Raw genomic sequence first — 9,661 nt, forward strand, 5'->3', positions numbered from 1 at the left:
GGCTGGTGGGATCTGGAGAGAGGGATTGGGGTTGCATGCATCAGGCACGTGAATTTGCAGAAGTAAGTCTTTTATTTTTTTTTTCCTTTTTTTCCCTCCCAGTTAAATATTTATAGAGAAATAATCCCCTGGCTTTAAATAGTTATGTACATACAAATATGAACAAACTTAAAAAACAAAACAGCCCCTGGATCATAAGGGGGTTGCCAGGAGCCCCTTTATCCTTCTCCCTCACCCAAGGGCAGAGGACATGAGTATGATTTTTTTAAATTATTAGTTTGGCCATCCCTGCAGCAACAAGCAACAAGCAACAAGGTGGCTGTCAGTGGAAAAATTCAGAGTTTCCACTCTCTGAATTCCCACTCTCTGAACTCTGTCTCCTATAATTAGGGTTACTGCTTTCTTGTTCTGTCTTTTAACTAGTATATTGGGCTAACTAGTGTATTCAGGAGGGTCAAGAAATAAGATAGACACATAGTTTAAAAAGAGGGGAATGTTGAGGATCTCAGTCACTCTGATCCTCAACATCTTACAGAAGATGTTGCTGTAGAAGAAAAAGACAAGACAAAGGCATACAGACCCTAGGGAAATACCCAGTTCCCACACTCCTCTGGGAGATATTGTCCAGCCCAGGTCCATGCCATAGGCCTTTTGCTCTAGCCACCCCCTATTTATTTGGTATTGTCAGAAGACAAGATTCAGTTCCTGGGTACTGGTGGAGGAGGGAGAGTGGTTCTGGGACTTCCTACTGAATGAACAATTTGAGCTTAAAAGTTGCCTTTTAAAAAATATTTTCAAATAAACAAATCAAACTCCATTATGTGCTGTACACCGCCATTTGGACTCCCTGACATTGATGTGAGGAAAGAAGAAAACAACGTTGGAAGGGTCTCCTCACTTCCTTCCGCCTCTTGGGTTTGGCTTCTCCCTTTGGTGCTGTGCTGTTGGGCTTCGAAGCTGCAGTGGCTCAGGGCCAGGATGAGGAGCTGCAATGTCCCATTGGACATCTGTCCTGGGGGTACTTGAAAGATTGGGCTCTAGAAATCCTGAAGGTCAGCAGGAGGGGCATCTGAAATGGCTCTCTGTCGCCCATGGGTGCCTGGTATCCGAGAACCAAATGAGACGTGATAGGGGACTCTATGAGTATCTGGGGAGATTCCCACTTGCTGACATCGAGCCCACTCTGTGATGTCATACAACTTTCCATCCATCAGTGCAAAGTAGGTGGTCTTGAGGCCCAACATCCTTTACTCTGCCCCAAAGTCTCCTTCTTCAGCAGGACGCAGTCTATTACACTCAGCACAGTATCTGGCACTCTTAGGTTCCCGGTCCATTTCAAACCTCCTATGCTTTCCCTGGCAGCGGCTGCACATCATAGTATTCATTGGCTCTTTGAGGTCATCCTGCAGCTTGGACAGAAACTCATTCACTGACCAGCTCAGCTCATTCTCTGCCATTCCTTTTATCTCATATTCCTTCTGCCTTTCAGGATTGCTGGCAATGTCCCAAGCTGCCCGCAAAACCTTGAAGGCCTCCTCAGCCCGGGGATGATGATTTTTGTCAGGATGAACCATCACTGCCAATTGCCTATACACCTTCTTCATTTCAACATCTGATGCTGTGGCTTCAACCCCCAACACATAGAAAGGGTTTAGCTCATCTTCAGGAACCCCAGCCATGGTCAAGAGTTGAGTCACTTCCTCTTTAGGCTGGCAGCAGCGACCACTAGCTACAGGTGCATTCTCTTATCTGTTAGTCCTCTGTTTGACCAAAGACAACTCCAGCCAACCCCATTGAACCACTCTTACCATCTGCTGTCCATGGCCTGCTATCTCTCAGCACAATCAGACAACGCTGCAAGGTGGGAGGATCCAGCCAAGAGAAGAGCCAGGTGGCTTTACCCGTCCAGCCTCACTGGTCACCACGTCTCACAAGAAACTGCCAGCACAACCTCAGACAGACCAACAAGAAGCCCAGGGCCAGGAGCAGCAAAGCACCCAGTAGCCTAAGAAAATGAGTGAAGAGCCCTGCCCCATAGCAAAATCCCTGTTTCAGAAACTGGAATATTACCAGGGCCCAGGCACCCAATCGCCCTGCTCAGACTCCTGCCCAGACTCAAAAAAGGTCCAAATCACTGCCTTTCAGCTGCCTGCATGCATAGTTGAGATGGCCACAAGTTTCCCCATACTTTCCCACCAAATCCAGCAGTTTGATCAGCCACCAGAAGCCTGCTTGTCCGAGCTGACACACTTCTTCTGCTCCCCATCATCCCAAGCCTCTGCCCTTATCTGCTTGACTTCATTTCCAGCCCAGCCCATGTCTACCAGGGAACCTGGGATCCCTGCATCCACCCTCCCAAGCATTGTCCTGGGCTGAAACATGGTACCGCTGTCTCTGCTGTCTCCGGGGTGGAATTACCTTACCAGTGGGCACATGTGAAAAATCACTGGGGAACTTGGGTTCCTCATCATCATATTCCTCTTCCAACTCTACATGTTCCCCTAAAACTGGAGAGGTACAAAGGGGGGCAGGGGACGGGGAAGATGTTAGAAGAGCTGTCTCTTCTACCAGAGTAAGACTCTTCAGGATCCCAGGGGTTCCCTGACTGTTGCAAGCAGGTGGAATGGAAAGAAACGGAGGTTTTTTATCCTTCCGGTGCCCAGCCTCATTCTCTCTTGAGAGTTCCTGGCCCACTCCTAACTCCCTCTGAAGATGCCTCACTCTGATCAGGGTCCTCTCCATTTCTAGGGGTCCTAGACCTGTTGGGGGGCCATGGCCTACATTCAAACAGTGGGCTGGGTTTGGGGTCTATGTAGACTTAGGACTAAAGTGCTTTGTGAGGCAGTGGATACCATTAGGAGCAGGCCTCACTGAGTCTCTGAGTCCTGAGAATGAAAGTATTTCAGGGTCCACAGAGGGTCCTAAAGTCCCAAGGGAGGCCCCACCACTGTGGTGGGCTCCACACTACCCTCTTTCTCCAGGGTGCTTTGGGCCAGGACCCCCTGGCTTCCTGAAGATTTCAGGTCACAGCCATGATGGTAAGTTCTGATGCCAAAGAGCGGCGGTAACTCCTCCCCCTCCAGCTGCTGGGCCCAGAGCCAGGGGAACTAATAGAGCAGCTCCCCTGGGTCCCCCAAGCAGTCTTTAGCACCCCCCTACTCTTTCCACAGCCACCAAACACATAGGCTCTGCATGTAAAATCTTTGCTGGCTTACTCTTCCCTGAGACTTTGCTGCCTCAGGCCATGGGAATCTACAGGACGAAGGCTGAGGCATTAGTCCTGCAGAGTATTGGGAGTCCCAGGGAGGGGAGCAAGTGTTCAGGAGAGACTGAGGACTCCAACATGGGGATTGGGTGGGGAGTGGGGGTGCAGGTCCACCCCAGGAGGACAGAGTCACTGGAGCTGGAGGATAGGGTTGGGGAGGAAGAGGAAGCCATTCCAGACCTGTGTGTGGTCTTGACAGGCAGGATGGCTTTTAGGAAGAAAGAATAAGATTCTTGAATACTCAGATGAGTGCCCTTGATCCTGGGAACAACCAGTTGATTTGGGGAGTCCATAGTGGAGTGTGCACTGGCTCACATGGGGAGAAAAGACAGCAAAGCACTTAAAGAAAAAAGGAAGAAAACAGAACATGGGTTGGGGTGGGAGTGGCAGACATGGTGTGTGGGGGAATGGAACCCTAAAAGAGGTAGCCAAACAAATGTGGGGCACTTGTGACTCTCGAGGCTCAGGAGTCTGAGGTTTAGGACTTGTTGGCCTCAGAGGAAGGGGGATGGGACACTGGAAGCGGAGTGAGAGGGAATGTATTGGGTTTAAAGAAATGTATTCAACTTTTATGCTTTTATATCTTCCTCCATCTGCCCTATTGGATGGTATGTAAGCAGATTGTTGTGGAAGTAACTTTGGAATTACTGGGAGAACCAAGATGGCAGCATAGGTAAGCGCCTGTACTTGCTGCCTCTCACAACCACATCAATACCACAACTAAACAGCAGAACAACTACCACCCAGAACCATGGGAAAGCTGGTTGAGTGGAAGTTCCACTAGAGAGGTAAAGAAGGTGCATTGAGACTGGTAAGAGATGCAGAGGCGCGGAAAGTGCTGGCACCTGGATATGCTGTGCTTTTTAATCGGGAGGTAGATACAAGTTCCCACTTGCTCTGAACTCCAGTTCCAGGCGAGATTCTGGGGGACCCAGGCACATACAGTGAGAAACTGGACTGTCTGGCATCAGGACAGGAACACGAGGGTGGCTTTCTCTTAGAGGTGCTCTCAGCGATCATTGTTCCTGCACATGGGCATCGAATACCGAGAAATGGAACTTCTCAGGTTCTAGTTCAGCCATTGTTGTTTCCCATGCCCTGGTGATTCCCAGAGACCCCATCCCACCCAAGCTGTGTGCAATGGCTTTTGCATATGAATGGCCTGTTCTTTCACCTAAAACCTGTCAAACTGCACCTGGGTCAGCAAGCACAAGAGTTTTCAAAAGAAAGCCCAAGGCCCTACTGGCCTTGCTTCACTGCTGGGTCTCATCTGAGCACTTCCAAACCCCATAAAAGAGGAGGAATCTGCAGATCTCTCTGTAGCTCCTGCTGGGTGGCCCCGGACAGTGGCTTACCTTGCACCTCCTTGGAGATCCAAGAGCCAGAGTACCCAATGGTCAGAGTGAGACCACACCAGATTACAATTCTTCACATCCATAAGAGACACACTCAAGGGGCAGACTCAGTGAGTACCAAAGCCCCACTGAAGCAGGTCATGCCCCACAAGGGTGTCTCGTGTGCAACAGATCTTCCAGTATAGACACAGCTGGTCATCACAGCCAATTGGCTTAGAGGTCAATTCCTCCCAGTGATACCAACAGCAATCAAGGGTTAACTACAACAAGACTGTGGAAACAGCTTACAAAGGGGTGCACCAAGAGTATCCACCTCAGGTGACTGGAGAGGCTGAGCCACTGGGCCCTATAGGACACCAACCACACAAGGTCACTCTATCAACTCAAGGAGACTTAGCAGCTACCCAATACATAGAAACAAACACAGGGAAGCAGCCATAATGCAGAGACAAAGAAATAAGTCACAAATGAAAGAAATGGATGAAAGCAAAATACTGGATATAGAGTTCAAAACCACGGTTATAAGGTTTTTATTTTTATTTATTTATTTTTTAAATATATTTTATTGATTTTTTACAGAGAGGAAGAGAGAGGGATAGAGAGTTAGAAACATCGATCAGCTGCCTCTTGCACACCCCCTACTGGGGATGTGCCCGCAACCAAGGTACATGCCCTTGACCGGAATCGAACCTGGGACCCTTGAGTCCACAGGCCGACGTTCTATCCACTGAGCCAAACTGGTTTTGGCGGTTATAAGGTTTTTAAAGAATTTTCTAGAAACCTCTGAGAAATTTAGTGAGACCCTCAAGGATATGAAAAAGAACCAATCAGAAATTAAGCATACACTGACTGAAATAAAGAATAATATACAGAAATCCAACAGCAGACTAGAGGATTGCAAGAATCAAGTCAAAGATTTAATAGGAAAAAGCAAAAAACACCCAACAGGAAAAGCAAAAAGAAAAAGAATCCAAAAATATGAAGATAGTGTAAGGAGCCTCTGGGACAACTTCAAGCATGCCAACATCTGAATTATGGGGGTGCCAAAAGAAGAGAGCGCGCAAAATATTGAAAACCTATTTGAAGAAATAATGACAGAAAACTTCCCCTACCTGGTGAAAGAAATAGACTTACAAGTCCAGGAAATACAGAGAACCCAAAAGAGAGGAATTCAAAGAGGACCACACCAAGACACATCATAATAAAAATATCAAGGGCAAAAGACAAAAAGAGAATATTAAAAGCAGCAAGAGAAAAGCAGTTAGTTACCTACAAGTGAGTACCCATACAACTGTCAGCTGATTTCTCAACAGAAACTATGCAGGCCAGAAGGGAGTGGCAAGAAATATTCAAAGTGATGAATAGCAAGAACCTACAACCAAGATTACTCTACCCAGTAAAGCTATCATTTAGAATTGAAGGTCAGACAAAGAGCTTCACAGATTAGAAAAAGCTAACAGAGTGCATCACCACCAAACCAGTATTATATGAAATGCTGAAGGGTATTCTTTAAGAAGAGGAAGAAGACGAAAAAGGTAAAGATAAAAATTATGAACAACAAAGTGACAAAAAATACATAACAAGTGCATCTAAAAATCAAGTGAATAAAAAATCTGATAACAGAATAATAAAGTGGTGAATATAATAGAATCAGGGGCATAGATAGGGAGTGGACTGACAAATCTCTGGGAGAAGGGAGTGTGGGGGTGTGGGAAGATATTGGACAAAAATCTTACACCTATGGATGAGGACACTGGCGGAGGGGGGGCGGGGGGTGGTAAGGGCATGGGGTGGAGTGGGAACCTGGTGGAGGGGAGCTATGGTGGGGGGGGGGGGGGAAAGAGGAACACCTGTAATAATCTGAACAATAAATATTTATTTTTAAAAATCATAAAAACAATTTTGAATTACTGATATTTCAGTTAAGTAGTATGGAGGAAGGCAAGTATAATTAATTGATTATACATATTTAATTTCCTTAAACCATATTTGTACACATTGGTTCTCAAAGCTTCTTCTTTTAAAATAAATGTGATATTTCCTACAGTGTTAATGATAAAAATGTTTTTTCTATAGCAGCTGCAATCATTCTCATTAGAAAGATAAGAATATCTTCAATGATGTAAGTATACATCCATTTTATGTATGTCATTGACTCCTCCTTTAGATATGTTGTTAAATCCTCCAGCAAAAATTAGCATCATCTTATCCATGAGAAGTGTTGCTAGGTTATGCCCTAGAAATTGGGTTAGGTTTTTTATATTTCTTAATTTCTGTAAGCCAATTAAGCAGATGTGTGTGTGTTTTTTAACAAACCAATTCTAATTATTTCCTGCAGACTTGAATATATAGACATATATACTGATGATACAACCAGCAACCTACTTTAAAAATAGTTTCATTTAAGAAAAATTTAACATTCTGAGAAGATGGCAAAGATCTGAGAGCTTTATCATGTCACTTAGAAAGAAATGAGAGAGAAATGGAGAAGAGAAATAGTGAGAAATTGTGGAAGTTGGACAGGAATTAATTAATGGAGATCCTACTAAGCTTGGAGCTGATATTTGGACCTATATGAACAGGTGAGGAGTGCAGCCTAGGCTATGGGCAGGAAGACTCAGCTCGGCTTTGCTATGGAGTTGGGAAGACAGTTCTGTGACAGTCACAGAGTCAAGCACTACCTGGCATGAGATTTGAAGCCATGGAAAGATATGATGATGCTGTACAGCTGTATGATCGAATTATACATGAAGGTCCAACTAACACTGCACCTGAAAAGCATAAGATTGCCACTTTAAACTTGGGGTTTGGGGCGGAGCCCAAGCTTAATTGAAAAGACTTGCATGGTGATTCAATGCCATCTATAATAATAAAAGCATAATATGCTCATTAGACCAGACCTCCTTCTGGACAAAGCCATGGGGGCCATGGAGGCAGGCAGGGATAGAAGCAGATGCGGCCTTCGTGGCGGTGTGGGTCAAAGCTCTTGCACGATTTCATGCATCGGGCCTCAAGTAGAATATAATACACCATGAAAATGAAAGACAAACCATACACTGAAAACAGGTGAATATTAGAAATATGATGATTAGTTTGTTTTTTAAAAAATGTATCTTAATTGTTGAAAGTATTACAGATGTCCCCATTTTTTCCCCCATTGACCTCCTCAACCCTTGCTCCAACCCCTCCCCAGGCCTTCATGCAGTATTGTCTATGTTTTTAAAAAGCAAGTTACAGAATACTGTGTATAATATACCTTTTTTACATAGATCAAAAGCAAGCAAATCTAAGCAACATTTATTATTCAAGCTTATTATATACTAGAGGCCCAGTGCATGACTAAATCATGTACGTGTAGGGTCCCCTATGCCAAACCTGCCCTCAGGGCCATGTCTGCCACCCTGTGAAGCCTCACACCCTCTGCTGAAGCTGCCTGCGGTCCAAAATGCTCCTCAGACACTGCCTGCACCACCCCCCCCTCCCCGATGATCCAGAAGTCCCACCCACCGCAGCCACAAGGGGACCAATCAATGCACCTCCTGATGAGTCCAATTGTTGGTTGTGACACATTACAGCTTCACAACCACAGGCCTTTTATGATATAGATATGTGATCACAGTATATAAAAATCTAAGCAACTACTTCATGGCAGGAAGCAAGGAGGTGGGATGGGAAGAAACATACAGGTAAAATGCAAGTTACTCCTGACATCCTATTTCTTTTTGGTGTTAAGTTGTATGCATTCCTTATATATTTTGGATATTAACACTTTACCACATGTATCATTATTTTTTCTCCCTCCCCCAGCTTTATTAAGGTATCATTGACAATAAAAATTGTATACCTTTAAGGAATACAACTTGATGATTTGATATACATTGATAAATAATCATCACGCTCAAGGCAATTAGCATATCCATCACCCCTCATAGCTATCTTTTGCTTGTGTACATATGTGTGTGTGTATTATTTAGTTTATTGAGGTGACATTGGTAGATGTGTCATTGTTGAATATCTTCTCCCACTCAATAGGTTGTCACATTCCCTATGCTGTGCTTTACATCCCCATGACTATTTTGTAACTACAAATTCGTTCTTTTATTCCTTCACCTTTTTCACTTAGCCCCTCAATACCCCTCCCCTGAAATCTGGCAACCATCAGTTTGTTCTCTGTGTTTATAAATCTGTTTTTATTTTATTTGTTCATTTATTTCATTCATCAGATCCCACATATAAGTAAAATCAATTGGTATTTGTCTTTGTCTGACTTATTTCACCTAGCATTATAACTTCTTGGTCCATCCATGTTTTTGCAAATAGTATGATTTCATTTTTATGACCAAGAAATATTCCTTTGAGTATATGTGCCACCTCTTCTTTATCCAATCATCTCTTGTGGACACCTAGGTTGGTTCAATATATTGGCTTCTGTGAATAATGTTGCAAGGAACTTAGGAATGCATATTTTTTTTAAGTTGGTGTTTTGGAATTCTTAGGATAAACACCCAAAAGTGGGATTGCTGGGTCATATAGTAGCTCTATTTTTAATTTTTTGCGGAACCTCCACACTGTTTTCCATAGGGGTTGTACCAATTTGCTATCTCACCGGCAGTGCACAAGGGTTGCCTCTTTCCCCACATGCTGGCCAACATTTGTTATTTGTTGATTTACTAATGATAGCCATCTAACAGGTGGAGGTGACATCTCATTGTGGTTTTAATTTGCATTTTTCTGATGAGTAGTGACACTGAGCATCTTCTCATATGTTAAAGGCTCTCATGGATTTATTAATAAACATTGGATTTTCAATTCTGTGTTTTGTGGACAGCTGTATGCCCAGCTGTACTGCTTGGATGGAAGGTAACCAGGAAGGTGCGAGAAGGGAGGCAGAAAGGAGGGGAAGACAAGGGCAGGTCCTGGGCACTGACCCCGTCCCCTGCCCATGTGACCAGGGAAGTGATCTTTTCCCTAGAGGAGGCTCAGCAGGTCCCACCAGTCAGGAGAGCAGGGCCTGTGAGTGTTTCTGGATCTCAAGTTCTTA

The 9,661-nt window shown here is 44.5% G+C and overlaps 1 pseudogene across 1 annotated transcript; it reads right to left on the minus strand.

Annotated features, from left to right (window-relative positions):
- Window positions 1–529: 529 nt before the first annotated feature.
- LOC307092519 (dnaJ homolog subfamily C member 14-like) lies at window positions 530–4,347 on the minus strand (annotated as a pseudogene). The gene is made up of 3 exons: window positions 4,312–4,347; window positions 899–2,985; window positions 530–544 (listed from the first exon to the last, which is right to left on the minus strand). The product of its transcript is annotated as a dnaJ homolog subfamily C member 14-like (transcript).
- Window positions 4,348–9,661: the final 5,314 nt, after the last annotated feature.

This window comes from Cnephaeus nilssonii (genome assembly GCF_951640355.1).
Source record: "Cnephaeus nilssonii genome assembly, chromosome: 20".
Taxonomy (NCBI): Eukaryota; Metazoa; Chordata; class Mammalia; order Chiroptera; family Vespertilionidae; genus Cnephaeus; species Cnephaeus nilssonii.